We start from the raw sequence: 15871 nt of genomic DNA, 5'->3' as shown, positions 1-15871 counted from the left end.
TTTCCCTTACTCAGAGGCACCCAGGACCTAAAGAAAATAAAAATGCTGCATTACGCATGTGCAGCCTGCTTCTGGTCTGTGCATTCACAGAAATGTGGGATGTGGCAGTTCCTGATTTCTTCTTTTGTCGAGAAGGTAAGTTGGCTTTCATAAGATATTACACATGTCAGCTTGATGAGATAATGAACACAATGCAGAAGATATGTTGAATTATGTATGAATTAAGTTGAACCATTTCTTCCTGCGGGGTTCCTCGGGAATGAGGGTGATTTGCTTTCATTCTGGATTGATGGGTTTGAGATGACTGATAAATCCAACACATGATCTGTGGATTCTGGTGCATGTGGGACAGGTGCTACATGAATGGTTGTGCAAATGAGTTGTCTGAAAGTTTGAGCGCGCTCTCTGGCATCTCTTCTTCATCACTGTGTGCTCCTGACTAAAGCTTTTGATGTGATTAGTGCCTTCCTGCATAAACCTACTCCATTTTAGTCAGTCACAAGACAGGAACTCCACTGAGTTGGAGGGGATGCTTGAACTTTGAGGACATCCCTAAAGCACTTTCGCTGTCCTCTTGGGAGTTCTAGTCCTCAAATATTATTTTCCTCAGTGAGTATGTGGGAGTATGCACATCAGAGACATTTTGGTTTTCCATAGCCATTCTCCTGCCTGTCAGATTTCCTGACATAATGACAATTCCAAAAAAAAACTTTAGACTTGCAAAAACTATCACAATCCAAGCACCAAATGTCAGATGAAACTATATTAGCTTGAATCAGTCTGCAGAAAAATTAATGAGATCTTAGTTTTGCTTGACTAGTTTCTTCCTAAAAAGATTATGAAACCTATCTACATTAATATCTCACACCAAATTATTTTATGCAGCAGAGAAATGTGCTGCCCTGATAACATGTACAGCCCTTTAATAGCTTTTTGGAAATGAATTGAGATGGTTTGTTAGCATTGAGTATTGATTCAATTAAAAGATTAATAAGATGTTGCAGGATAGATACACTATTACTGATATTTTCTCAAACACTTTGGAGTTGGACGCAATGCTGAAGAAGCACTAAGAGACCACTAATCTTGTATATAAAAATCGATGATCTTGTCAACTGACAAACCCAACCAACCATGAACAGATCACTAAGAGAAACTAACCTATGACTTTCCTAAAGCTGCCTTCATTCATTTTAAGTAACTTTAACCAAATGTTGTTCAGTTCCACTTATTTTTCAGTTCATGCACTTCTTGTGGCTTAGAGTCTGGGTAGCCTTACTATGCTACTTTGAGCTGCCCTAAGGAGTGTGTTTGATAGAAACAAGGAATAACTTTCCTTTCAATTTTTTCCTCATTACGTATCAAGATATTTTGCCAGACAAGGTGAGAAATTTGGCAGTTTAAGACATCAGCCCTGTATCACCCATTGTACTGGTACTCCTACACTGTGCCAACAGTGAAAGGACTTAAAGATGTAAAATTTTACTATCTTCTTGCAAATATCGTTCTTAGATATTACTAGTGTTATAAATTCAGACAAACCCCATGTACCTTCTGTATGAGAAGTCAGTGTAATCAAGTCATGACCTGTGAAAAAGTAAGTAATAATGGGTTACATAATTACTGCAGAGCATTAGAACAAAACAGTTCCATTCTATTGTCCTAAGCTATCCCTTAAACCAGTTAACTTTTTTTCTCCTTTAGAACTATATAGGGGATGATGTAAAGAGAATTTAAAGCAATTTGGTTGTACCTTCAACTAGCAAGTTATTCAAAAGTGAACAGTAGGTTTGGTTAAAATGATACTATTTTATACAATACCTTCTGTTTCAATTTGATGCACAAATCCTTGAAATTAGCAGGGCAGTTGACAAAGTGTTAAGAAAATACAGGGGATACTTTGCTTAGTTAATATGATCTCTGAAATAAATACAAGGAAGTCATGCTAAACTTTTACAAATCACAGTGCAGGCCTCAGCTGCAGTATGGAGTACAGTTCTGCATAGTCCATGATAGGAATAATGGTAAAGCCCTGAGAAGGGCACAAAGAAGTTAACAAAGATGATACCAAATGTGACAGTTATAACAGTGTCAGGTAGAAAATACAGTTGAAAATCAAGAAGAATACCAAAGGTTCAGAAGAGTGGTGAAAAAAGAGAAGCCTTAAGGGCGGCATCATGGCACAGTAGTTAGCATTGCTGACTCACAGTGCCAAGGACTTGGGTTCGATTCCCACCTTGGGTCACTGTCTGTGTGGAGTTCTCCCTGTGTCAGCGTGGTTTCGTCCAGGTGCTCCACTTTCCTCCCATAGCCTGAAAGACATGCTGGTTCGGTGCATTGGCCATGCTAAATTCCCCCTCAGTCTACATGAACAGGTGCTGGAGTGTAGCGACTAGAGGATTTTCACAGTAATGTCATTGCAGTGTTAATTTAAGTCTACTTGTGACACTAACAAATAAATAAACAAAGAGGATTATGGAAAAGACTGGCAGCCAATATAAGGGGAATTCAGAAGTTTGCTATAAGTATATAAATAGTAAAAGGGTGGTAAAAAGAGGGCCAATGAGGGTCCTCAAAGGGAATTTACATATGGAGACAGAGGCATGGCTGAGGTGTTAAATGGATTCTTTGCATCTGTGTACAAAGGAGGTAGATGCTACCCAGGAAATGGTGACAGTGGAGGAACTTCTGTCCTTTCGGGTTTTTGATTTGATTTGATTTATTATTGTCCCATGTATTGGTAAAAAGTGAAAAGTATTGTTTCTTGCACTCTACACAAACAAACCATACTGTTCATAGCGAAGGAAACAAGAAAGTGCAGAATGTAATGTTACAGTCATAGCTGGGGAGTAGAGAAAGATCAACTTAATGTAAGGTAGGTACATTCAAAAGTCAGATGGCAGCAGGGAAGAAGCTGTTTTTGGATCAGTTGATATGTGACCTCAGACTTTTGTATCTTTTTCCGAGTGGAAGAAAGCGGAAGAGACAATGTCCGGGGTGCATGGGGTCCTTAATTATGCTGGCTGCTTTGCCAAGTCAGCAGGAAGTGTAGACAGAGTCAATGGATGGGGGCTGGTTGGAGCGATGGATTGGGCTATATTCATGATCTTTTCTTGTAGTCTTGGCACAGCAGGAGACATACCAAGTTGTGATACAACCAAAAAGAATGTTTTCTATAAAAGTTGACGAGAGTTGTAGCTGACATGCCAAATTTCCTTAGTCTTCTGAGAAAGTAGAGGTATTGGTGGGCTTTCTTAACTATAGTGTTGGCATGGGGAACACCAGGACAGGTTGTTGGCGATCTGGACACCTAAAAACCTGACGCTGTCGACCTTTTCTACTTCATCCCTGTTGATGTAGACAGGGGTATGCTCTCCTCGACTCTTCCTGAAGTCAATGACAATTTCCTTCATTTTGTTGACATTGAGACAGAGATTATTGTCGTCACATCAGTTCATCAGATTCTCTATCTCATTCTTGTACTCTGTCACATCATTGTTTGAGATCTGACCCACTACAGTGGTGAAAATCGAGTTGGAGGGGAATTTGGTCACACAGTCATAGGTGTGTAAGGAATATAGTTGCGGGCTGAGAACACAGCCTTGTGAGGCACCAGTGTTAAGGATGATTGTGGAGGAGGTATTGTTGCCTATCTTTATAGATTGCGGTCTGAGGGTTAGGAAGTTTAGGACCCAGAGGCAGAGGGAGGAGCCAAGGCCCAGGCAACGGAGTTTGGAGATGAGTTTCGTAAGAATAATGGTGTTGAAAGCTGAGCTGCGGTCAATAAATAGAAGTCTGATATAGATGTCTTTGTTATCCAGATATTCCAGGGTTGACTGTAGGGCCAGGAAGATGCATCTGCTGTGGACCTGTTGTAGTAGTAGGTAAACTTTAGTGGATCCATGGCAGTCCAGGAGGCTGGAATTGATTTGTGCCATGACTAGCCTCTCAAAACACTTCATAATGATATATGTCAGCGGCACCAGACAATAGTCATTAAGCATAGAGGTTCAAAAGTGATAAGGAGCTAGTGTTGAATGGATTGTCAGTACTGAAAGTTGACAAGACACTGGGACCAGATGAGATGCATCCAAAGAGATTGAAAGAAGTGAGAATGAAAATTGCAGGAGTACTGGCTATGACCTACCAGTTTTCTCTAGACGCAGGGGAGATGACAAGAGGACTGGGGAATTGGAAACGTTATACCCTTCTTCACAAAAGGTTGGAAGCGGCCCCAGTAATTACAGATCAGCCAGTTTAACTTCAGTGGTCCGCAACTTTAAGAAACAATTATTCATGATAAGACTAGAAGTTACATGGAAAAATGTGGGTTGATTTGGAACGGCCAGGATAGATTTCTAAAGACAAATCATGTTTAATTTGTTGGAGTTTTTGAGGAGGTAACATATGAGGATAATACTGTTGATGTGGTACTTCGACTTTCAGAGGGCATTTGATGCAGTGTCCCTACTTCATGGAATAAAAGGGACAGCAGGAACATGAATGCAAAATTGGCTGAGTAATATGAAATATTACAATAATGGTTAATGGATATTTATCGTGCTGGAGGAAGGTTTGCAAAAGTCAAGTTTTGTAAAATATAAACATTTTTAATATTTTTCTATTGCCTCCCCTTTGGGTCAAATAATATTAAATAACTTTACCTTGTTTGCTTATGAAATGTTTGTAAGTTGTAAAAGTGCCTTTCTGCCTTTGAAATTTAACAGTTGAAAAAACAATTTTCCGATCTTTCTCTGAATGTGAATCGCTAAATGCGATGACTTGAGACCACAAATAAGGTAGTCAAATATATTGTTTAAAAGTAATTTCTTTTTATAATTAAATTATGAAATTTAACCATACCAGTGACTCACCAGAACAGTAATGACTTTGCAAAGAGGAGCACTAGTAAAACAGGTCAGGTCACCCTCTTGCAAACTAAAAAGCCTGCCAAAGCCCATACATGCTCAGAACCCTCAACAGACATTACTTAAACAATTACATCGAAGAAAAGACTTATGAGAACACTCAGCTCTGAGAATGACACTCTAACACTAAACTAACCTACTTACTTGTCACTCCACTTCAACATGGTTGCTTATTACACATGTATACATTTAGCACTCCACCTCTCAACTCTCGCAGACAAGCTGTCTCTACTAACCTTTCTCCAACTTAATTAAGTCAATTATTTCAGACACACAGGTGGGATTTTATGGCCTCGCTGGTCCCAAAACTGTAAAATCCTGCCCGGGGTCAACAAACCTTTTCATGGTCCTCCCCTCGTCCGCTCCGATTCTTATGGCAGGTGGGATGATAGAATTCCAGCCACAGTATCCTTAGGAATAACACAATATTCCCCCAAAATATTAAAAATAACATCCATCCTTTCAAGATGAGTACTAATATTCAATAATTTATTAATAATACTCTCATTATTTAAATGCAAATTTGTCATCAAACAACCACTTAATTTGCAATTTGATTTCAATAACCAATAAACAAGAACTTTTAGTCCAAACTGTCCTGATTAATTTATCAATTAACAACTGCATCTCTTAAAGACTCATGTAGCTCTGGGAGTGAAGTTCTGATGGGGGTGTTGGAGTACAGAATTTTCGCTGTTGCCTGCATTAAATTGTGTCCAATTACTCTGTTTTGCAAATAACTTATCGATTACTGAGTATATGTATGTAAAAGTAGAGAAGATATATGCCATATCATCAATTTTCTCAATTTAGGCTGGCCTGGGCCATGCATTTCAGATAATTCTCAGAAGCACATTCACTAAATAGATGACATTCTGCTGGCAAGCTTGTCTAAAAAAAGTAGCTTTCCATACATCTCAATGGAGATGATGAGGCTGATTCTCTCATCCCGCTGTGCTAATATTTTAGTGCAATAAGCTGGAAGATTCGAGCGCTAGCCAACTCATGGGATTCACACTCGGCGTCCAACCTGAGCACACCTCCCAGCCTAAGTTTTTGGCGTGGAACAATGCACGCTGCAAATTAACATGAAGGCGTTTTAATGCCTTCTAATTTCATCAGCAGATCCACAACTAGAATCTCTGCCCCTGCCAGCATCTCCCCAACTCTGGCGTGACGTCATACCGATGGGGATTACAACAGATGTATAAAAGTCAGCAGCTGGCACGGCAGCATTGGACAGGACTAAGGAGGTTAGTGTTATCAGTCTGCAGCCCCCCGGAGTGCAGGGGAGGGTGGAGACAGAGTCCGGAAACTTTCTGTTTGCTGTGCATAACTTCCTGGAGATCTGGAAATGCTGTCTCCAGGTCCAGGGATGTCCCATGTAGTCTCTGTGGGGTGGAGTGGGGTGTGCCCCTTTATTGACTGCTGGTGAGGCTGATGTCTGCAGCCACTGGGCTGTTCCTTTGTTCTCTCTGTGGAGTGTGATGAAGGACTGGACCAAGTGATGGGGTTTTAGGGACCTTAGGGATGTGCTGCTTGAAGACTCATCATTTGCTCCAAGCAGGGGTATTGTGTTTAGCATAGACACTCATACTGCATGTACTCTGCAGTGAATGGGAACCCATCTTGTGATAATTAGCAGTCTGGTCCTGCCCCACGTCGCTGACTTGCAATATGGGGAGGCCAGCGATGTCCGGGTCAGTGGGGAAGGAGAGGCTGGGAAGCCAATGATGTCTGGGTCAGTGGGGGATGGGGAGACCAGTGATGTCCAGGTCACTGGGGGAATGGGTCTGGCTCACTGGGGGATGGAGAGGCCACTGATGTCCAGATCACTGGAGATGGGTAGGCCAGCCATGTCCGGGTCACTGGGGGATGGGAAAATCAGGAGGCCAGCAAATGTTTTGTATGGGGGGAAGGTGATGAACGTCCAACAATGTCTGTGGGGGGTTGAGGCCAGCGATTTCAATGCTGGGAGGATTTGTTTTGTGATTTCCAAGTGATGTGCATATGCATGGGGCCCTGCTTAGCATGCTGATTTCAGCCTCTGTAGAGGGAATAGGTCCCACCTACCATTTTTCAGAGTGATTCACGCACATGCTCTCTGCACTGCACAGAGTGTGGAAGATTCATTTTGAAACTCCTGCTGAGAAAACCAGCGTGATTTACTCCAGTTTACACACAAATTCAATACCTAGAATTTTTTTGGGAGAATTCCGCCCAATGCTTTTACAGTATTTTCTAACATTGTTCAAAAACTGAGCCAAAAAACACCAACAGAGTCTAGTTTTCTGGGGACAATGCTGTCAGATTCTGAATAGGATCAGGATATTCAATAAAGAAAATTACAGATTCTCTATGTAACACTCAGTTCAAATGTCGGTCGGGCATTGATCATTGTTAATCCATTTTGACAGGAAAGAGAACTATCAAAAACAGCATCCTGCAATTAGTATTTATGAAATTTCAGAAATATGATTGAAACAGTCATTTCAAACTATGATTGAAATAGAGTTCTGGAATCAAACAAGGTGATGCATTTCTTTTTAACGTAGATCTCAATGTAGGCAAAATAAGGAAGAAATTATATAAATATTCAACATGAAAATGAATGTAGTCATCATCAAATATAATATCTTTATGGATCCACAGTAAAATTAAGGCACACAGTTCGGCATCACAGTTTTTATAAATACTACTGATGTAAAACAAGTTGATTTCTGGAAGTCTTATTCTCAACTGTAAGCCATGTACACTTCATTCAACAATTACACAGATCCTCACAATTCATCAAGACAAGACTTCTGTCCCCTTTATGAATCTGAGTTGCAGGTACTGAAAATGAAACTCAAGTGAATTCTTCTTTGTATTGAATAGACCTGCCAACCCAATGGGAATCAAGCCAGCTAATCTGGTTTTTTCTCGCAACATCAAGACAAATAAAGATTAATGCCTAACAACCAGGCAAGACAAGACTATAAAAATCAAATTTCAAACTTTGTTATTTTTCAAAGGAAGATAGAAAAAATGTAAATGAGACTGACATGCTTGTTCATGAAACATCCAAATATAATGTTCAAGGTCTTAGGTTGATGGGAATCTTCAAATAATGCATGCGTTTATACCACTCGTGTAGAAACAGATATGATATTTTTCTGTATTTTTCTTTCTTTTCCATAATTTATTCAGCTATGTGGACTAATATTACTTTACTGTAATGTGCTCAAATGTCATAACAATTCTAGTCAAAGCTTTACTTGTCACTAGCTTCAGGTTGCATTGTAATCTAAATATGACTGAAATCTAAATCATTGTTAAAATTTCCAGGTCAACTGAAATGGATGCAGAGTTCACCAGAATTTAGTGCCATCATTTTATAATGTTTTTAGAATGAGAATTATTGATTTTAAATGTTCATATGCCTTAAGATAATAATATGGAGTTTATATTAATGTAGGCATTGGGGTCTCACTGTTGAGTGGAGAGACAGCAAAAGCATCTGTCTCCTCTTTTGGGTAATGGTCCATTGCATTCAGACACGTTATTGGGCGGCTGGCCCCCACTTCTTGCCTTCAAACAATTGCACAATCTCAAACAGAGCACTGACCGCAGCAAACTGCCCAGCCTTCAGGAAAATAGTGACCACGACACCACACAACCCTGCCATAGCAACCGCTGCAAGACATGCCGGATCATCGACACAGGTGCCATCATCACACATGAGAACACCATCCACCAAGTACAAGCACATACTCTTGTAACTCGGCCAACGTTGTCTATCTGATACGCTGCAGGAAATGATGTCTCGAGGCATGGTACACTGGGGAGACCATGCTGACGCTACGACAACAGATGAATGAACACCGCTCGACAATCACCAGGCAAGACTGTTCTCTTCCTGTTGGCAAACACTTCAGCGGTCACGGGCATTTGGCCTCTGATCTTCGGGTATACATTCTCCAAGGCTGCCTTCACAACATACGACAGTGTAGGATTGCTGAGCAGAAACTGATAGCCAAGTTCTGCACACGAGGACGGCCTCAACTGGGATCTTGAATTCACGTCACAATATTTGTAACCCCCATGACTTCCCTGGCCTTGCAACATCTCACGTACTGTCCTGTTTGGAGACAATACACATCTCTTTAACCTATGCTTAATGCTATTGCCACTCACACTGTCTGCACCTTTAAGACTTGATTAGCTGTAAATACTCACATTCTAATCAGTATTCTATAAACTGAGTGTGTGCCTTTATATGCCTTATTTGTGATCAGAACTCCCCATTCACCTAAATGAAGGGACAAAGCCCTAAAACTAGTAGCGTTTGTAACCAAAAAACCTGTTGGACTTCAACCTAGTGTTGTGAGACTTCTTACTGTGTTTTCCCTGGGCTCTCAGAGGCAGAGGTCCTCATTTTGAGAATTGCTGGTCAGAGGTTGGCATCTTTTTATTGCTCAGCAGTGCCAGTAGGGAGGTGGGGAATGCTTCTGATAATGTACCCACCTGAGGCTCATTGCTGAGGGACCCAGGCTATGGGTAGTGATGGTGGGAGGGGGATTTCAGGTTGGGGGGGTCTTGAGGAGAGGGGAGGGCAGGGTGGTTATCAGTAGGCCTCCTTCCTGATGCCAGGGCCCTTGATTGGGCACCCTAAACTGCTGCAGGGTGAATACTAGCAGCGGAGGGATGAGAGCTTTAAGTGGGCATTAATTGCCACCTTTCCATCACAAACTTACGTAGACCAGAGACAAGAAAGCTGCTGCTCTCCTGACCTGCCTCCCTACTGCCTGAATAAATGACCCCCGCCACTAAACTCACCCATTAAATTCCATCCATTACTAATATGTCAATTTGAAAGTTAATAAAAGAAACAGAAAATGGACCTGTATCTATGAATAAATTCCGACTTTAATCCTACAAAACATATTCAACAGTGGTAGGCCATTTCACTCCATAGGCTTGTTCAGTTATTCAATGAGTTCATGGCCAGAATTCTCCAACCTCACTTGCGGTTGGAATTGTTGGGTCCTGCAGCTGTCAATGGATATTTAGCTGAGTGCCAAATTCTCCGTTACGCTGGTAGCAGTAGTGGGGTGTGCCAGTTCGGAGAATTCCGGTCCATAGCTGATCTGTGACCTAGCTCCATACATTCATTTTTTTCCCAGATATCTCTTAATACGTTTGGTCAACAAAAAAATCAGTCTCAGTTTTAAATTAAACAACTGATCTAGAATTAATTGCTATTTGTAGAAAAGAGTTCCAAACTTCTATTACCCTTTCTTTGTGTGAAAAAATGTTTTCTAATTCCCTCCTAAGAGGTCAACTCTAATGTTTAGACTATGATCCTACCTGGACCCTTAATTTTCTTTGTACTCCGTTGTTTCTAGATTTTCACAAAGCATCTTGACTTATCCTTTCTGGATCCAAAGTGGATGACCTTGTATTTTCCTAAATTGAAATCCATTTGCCATAACTTTGCTCAGTCACTTAATCTATTTTGATGTCACAAGGGGTGAGGTGCTAGAGGGGTGGTGTTTCAGATATTCTTGTTCCTCCGTGTTCTAGACTGTCCATCCCTCACTCAACATGGCTGCTGAATACAGCAAGGCTTCACACAAGATGGTTGCTGGCAATCCCAGAAGGAACAGGCAACCTCATCTTGGAGATGAGCTTCAGCTGTGAATCCTTACACAGACTATATAAGTAGTTCACCGAGCTATAGGAAAATGGCTCGCCTCAGGGCGTGGTATACCTTACCTTACCTTAAAGTGAAAGCAAGGAGGGCATGGTTTCTTTGGTGGAATCCTTGCTGTCTGTGATGTGGATTATGATCAGGATGAGACAATGAACACATTTAGAACCTGACTATTGACTGTATGAGAAACTGCCTAGGTAGCTTGAACCTTTTTTCAATTATATGACTATAAACTTGGCTGCATGCTTTCACATGTGCTAATGAATAAAACATTTATTGATTTGACTTGGTCTCCTGGTTGCCTACTTTGTGTCTCTAAACCCCACCTACATCAGTGCCTGACCCCTTGCTATAGTACACTATCAATTTTCTTTGTAATTTTATGCTTCTAGCTACAGTGCTTACAATACTGTCTACTTCTGTATCTTTGGCAAATGAACCAAAGTTGAAAGCCACTTCAGCTGATAACATGAAGGATGCTATAGCAATATCCACAACTTTGAATGGATTGAATTAATATAAAATGTTTTTCTGTACTACTATTATATTTTCCAATGCACTTATCGTTAAGTGTGAAATCAACAGAACCTTTTTACACTTCTGCTGATTGAGTTTTTTTTCTTTTTAACACATTAACTTATATTTCCATGTTGCCTATAAACAAAATTTAGCTTATTGAAGAAGTTCAACATCATAAGAAGGATATGCTTGGGCCATTATTTGGCAGCATAATGTATTTGTTCAGCAGTATGAAGAAAAGTAGATCTCGTTCACTTTATAGATGTTTTTAATCATTCCAGATTGTCAGTCATAAATCCTGTTTACACAGAGCAATTCCTGCTGGAATGAATCCAGCGTTGTTTCTGCCTGAAATATTATACTCCTCGAAAACCCTATCGAAGATTACATTTCAGACAGTCCTAGCTTATTTCACTATTGCAGCTTGAATCCAAAAACAACACCAGACTAAAGAATGGCCTGTCATCTGTTTGCTAGTATGAACTATTTACATTTTCTGAATCATTCTACATTAATATAAAAGGAAACCCAACACAGGAGTAGGTTCCATTCTGTTCTAAATTTATACAATTTATCAACACAAAAAGTGAATCATTTTCTATCTATGTCAGGCAATTTCCAAATGGGGGTTTTTGATGGCACATGAACATCAAGCAAATGCCACTATTCTTAAATAAGATAGATCACTAATGTGTTAATACTGCAATTAATTAGCTATTTTAAAAGCCTGTGGGGGCAATTTCGTTGACTCATCCCACTAGTTAATCATCATGGCAAGGCAGTAAGATCTCAAGAGAAGCGAGAAACTGGCTTCGTGCCCAGTTTTTTGCCTTGTGTGATACTACAACACTGTGAAGCAATTATGATCAGCCTCAAGCCCAGGAAAGGCAGGAGGCTGATTACAACCTTTACATCTGAATTTAGATATTGTTAGTGAGCTTGGGCTGGATTGGCCAGGGAGTGGTGAAGTTAGGGGGGATGAGGGGAATGAGATAACTCCCAGTGCATTAACTGTGTACTCTTGTAAACACAGTTGGTGCACTGCGAGTTGGTGCACTGGGAGAGTGGCACAAGTGTAATGACATACTCTAGCAGTCATCAGCTGGCTTTCCATGTGAATAGACTCTGTCCACTCTGCCTACTGATGAGAATCACACTTTGCCTCATTTTTTTTCTCTAAGTGGCATAAGATTATGTCTAGGAACTGGCCCAAAAAAATGGGTGCAATTCTCTTCCATTTTCACATCCATTTGGCTCCTGGAATTTTTTGCTAAGATCACCTATCCCACCCCCCGTGTGTTAGAACAAATCATCTTCAAAGGTGGACCAAATGGTCTCCTTTTGCACCGCAGAGATTCTACGATTCTATGATCTATCTCTTGAAATAGGCAGCATTAAGGCTGTTTTTGGTTAATAGTCCCCGATTTACAAACAAGAAAAATGTAGAGTGGAATTTTACATTGACAGGACTTTATGGTCCTGGCAATGTCGATGGACATTTGAATGGCTCACCACATTTTACCATCCCGCTCCTGCTGCAGCCAGTCGATAAAATTCTGTCCATGTGGTTAGACTTGCTTTTGTAATGTGTAGATACACCTGGATATGTAGTTCATCAGGCTGATCACCAAACTTCACAGTATACTGCTCCCCATTTTGAATAGGCTACAGGCACTTGAAAACTGACCAGAAAATTTTGCATGCAGCATAGTATGTCCCAGGGCATACCTTTCCCTGAGATTCATTTATGTTCATGCTGGTTCTCATGCAAGGGAGCCAATGCAATAATCATATAATTGTTGCAGTGCAGAGGAGGCCATTCAGCTCATATGTCTATGTTTGCTTTCAGCAAGAACAACTCACCTCATCCCATTGCTCTGCCTTTATCCCATAGCCTTGCAAATCCTCTTCCTCCAGATAAATTATTTAATTCCATGCTGAAGCTGTTGATTGAATCTGCGTCCACAATATCCTAAGATAGTGCATTTTTACTGCAGAAAGAAGCTTTCCTCTTGTCATCTTTGCTTCTTTTGCTGTTCATCTTAAATCTGCATTATGGATTCTTCTGGCAATGGAAATAGTTTCTCTCCATCGACTCTGTCCTGACCCCTCATGATTTTGAACATTTCTAGCAAATCATTCTTAATCTCCTCTTCTTGAAGTAGAACATTCCCAGTTTGTTCAATCTATTCACACAGCTTAAGTTCCTCATCCCTAGATCTCCCTTGCATACTTTCACATCCTTAATATAGTTAAGTCACTATAATAATAAAATAGTATCTGTTACAGCATACCAACCTCTAGTCTAATTCCAATGGAGCTGGGGGAATGGGAATTCTGATGTGAGAAGTTCCATGGCCTCTCTCACCTACCAAGAGTCAGCCTTGTGGTATCATTTGTCTTGGAAACAGTAGGCAGATGTTCCACATTTTACAGGTTGATTAGAAAATCTCAGTAGCAGTTTTTTTAGATGATTTTGTTTCAAACCCCTGTTGAAGCAATGAAATTTACAGAGTTTTTTTTTTTACTTGCCAGTATGCTAGGAGCAGTACAGGTAAGCATGTTGGGTCCTGTTAGCACACAGGAAATTTGGAAGTCTGGGTTTTCCTGCATCTTGTGGAACTTTAACTAATTCACAGGTTTGGTGATTAATTGAGCAGGAAGCACACTGGAGAAAGCCACAGGTTATGGTAGGTCCTATGCCTGAATTCAAGGGGATGTCTGATCCTGAAGGGGTCCAATCCTTAGCCGTAATGGGGATAGCAGAATGGAGTGGAGAACTTCATCAAGCTGTAAGAAAGCACTCTTGCTGCTCCTGCCATAATAGGAGTCCTGTGACAGTTTGCCTTCTCCCTAAGTTTGTCCTGCTGCAGCTGTCATGTTCCCCCAGATCTGAAATGTCTGGTTGTCCCCAGTTAAACCTGAAAAGCAGATTTGAACTGAAGCTTCCAGCCTTGTCCATGCATTAAAAATACCAACCCCTACCCTGGGAATGCGTTGACTCCACACCATTTGTCCAACAGTAAAACCTGGAAGTTGGTAGATTGCTCTTGGAGCAGACTGGACAATGATCAACCCACCCATGCCTGCCACAGGATGATTTATCACCTACCATGATGGGATTCAAGCAAGGAACTGCAGAGTGTGGTCTTAGTTTTGTGAATTAGCAGTGCAATGACCTCTACTACTATTCCATAGGAGGAACCTACAGGAGTTGGTAGGTTGGAGTTTGGCTTCCTGATCTGCTCAGAATTTTTTCCACTTAATTCTACCGGCACCCAATTTTACCAGCTCACCCATTTTAGAACTCCCCACAAAAAACTGCCCCAATGAAATGAAGGAATTGTCATTTGATGACTTATTAATGCAGAAAATAATCATTCTTTTGAAGACCAGAGAGTGCTAGATTTGAAGTATTTTTGAGGAAACTAATCATCTAGTCATTAAACAGTATTTTGCAAATTGTTTGTATTTCATCTTTCAACCTGGATTGACAGCAAAGAGCTTTGCTAAAAATTCATATCTGAAACAATAACCACATGAATGATTATACAATAAAAATGCTCTTGCTTCTGTTCCAAATATTTACAATTAGCAATTAACTTTGATTGTATCACTCAATTTGAGCTCTCTTTGAATATGATGAGCATAACTTTACAATTCAAAATCCAATCAATTCTCTATTCATTTTGATAAGGACTTTTATATAATAATTTCATAAATAACCACAGATATTGCACAATTGTGCAATGCTTGCTGATATTTTCTCGTCCTCATCTTCCTTATGAAAAAGTAGTTAATGATTGTGCTTACAGGATTTTCAAAAGATAAACAATGCATTAATTGATCTTAAATAAAAATTATTTTGAGCATTTATCACAAGAATTTTTTAAAAACAGTTCTGTGCAAATCACTTCCTATATATAAATTCACCAATATGACATGAGTTCACTGGAATCAGTTATAGGTGACTTAACTAGATCACAATGAGAATTGTGCATATTTGGCAGTGGCAATTTAAAAATATTACAGCAATCAAGATGGCCGAGGAACTCAAGCAGTCAGCACTTGGTTCCCAACCAGAAGGTCATCAAACTGCCTGTCTTAGATAAGATTCATCAGGACCTATCAGCCTAAATGACAAAGGAACAGGGGACATTCCATTCTCGAGGGGGGCTGATAAAATTATTATTGATGACATTGAGAGGGAATTCTTGACCACTGTGCTGACCTCTCAGACAAAGAACATATGAAAAATAAATATTTGTATGCTCCATGGGGATTATGATATGTTTGCTACATGTGTTTGCACTAACTTATTTCCATGAGGCAGATATTATTTTTGTAAGAACATAAGAACATAAGAAATAGGAGCAGGAGTAGGCCATCTAGCCCTTCGAGCCTGCCCCGCCATTCAATAAGATCATGGCTGATCTGTTGTGGCTCAGTTCCACTTTCCCGCCCTCTCCCCATAACCCTTAATCCCCTCTCTTATCAAGAACCCATCAACCCGCTTCTTAAAAATATTTAGCGAGGCAGCCTCCACCACTTCAACGGGCGGAGAATTCCAGAGATTCACCACCCTTTGAGTGAAGAAGTTCCTCCTCAACTCCGTTCTAAACCGCCTCCCCTTTATCTTGAGGCTGTGCCCCCTAGTCCTACTGTCTTTTTTGAGCGGGAAGAGTCTCTCCACCTCTATCCTATCCATCCCATTCATCATCTTATACGT

The 15871-nt window shown here is 40.4% G+C and overlaps 1 protein-coding gene across 5 annotated transcripts in view; it reads right to left on the bottom strand.

Moving 5' to 3' along the window:
- Positions 1–15871, bottom strand: part of c17h10orf90 (chromosome 17 C10orf90 homolog) — a 178909-nt gene that overhangs the window by 145512 nt on the left and 17526 nt on the right. The gene's annotated exons all lie outside the window — the stretch shown is intronic.

Source organism: Carcharhinus amblyrhynchos, chromosome 17 (assembly GCF_965287045.1).
Source record: "Carcharhinus amblyrhynchos chromosome 17, sCarAmb.v2.hapA, whole genome shotgun sequence".
Lineage (NCBI taxonomy): Eukaryota > Metazoa > Chordata > Chondrichthyes > Carcharhiniformes > Carcharhinidae > Carcharhinus > Carcharhinus amblyrhynchos.
This window is presented reverse-complemented; position numbering and strand designations above follow the sequence as displayed.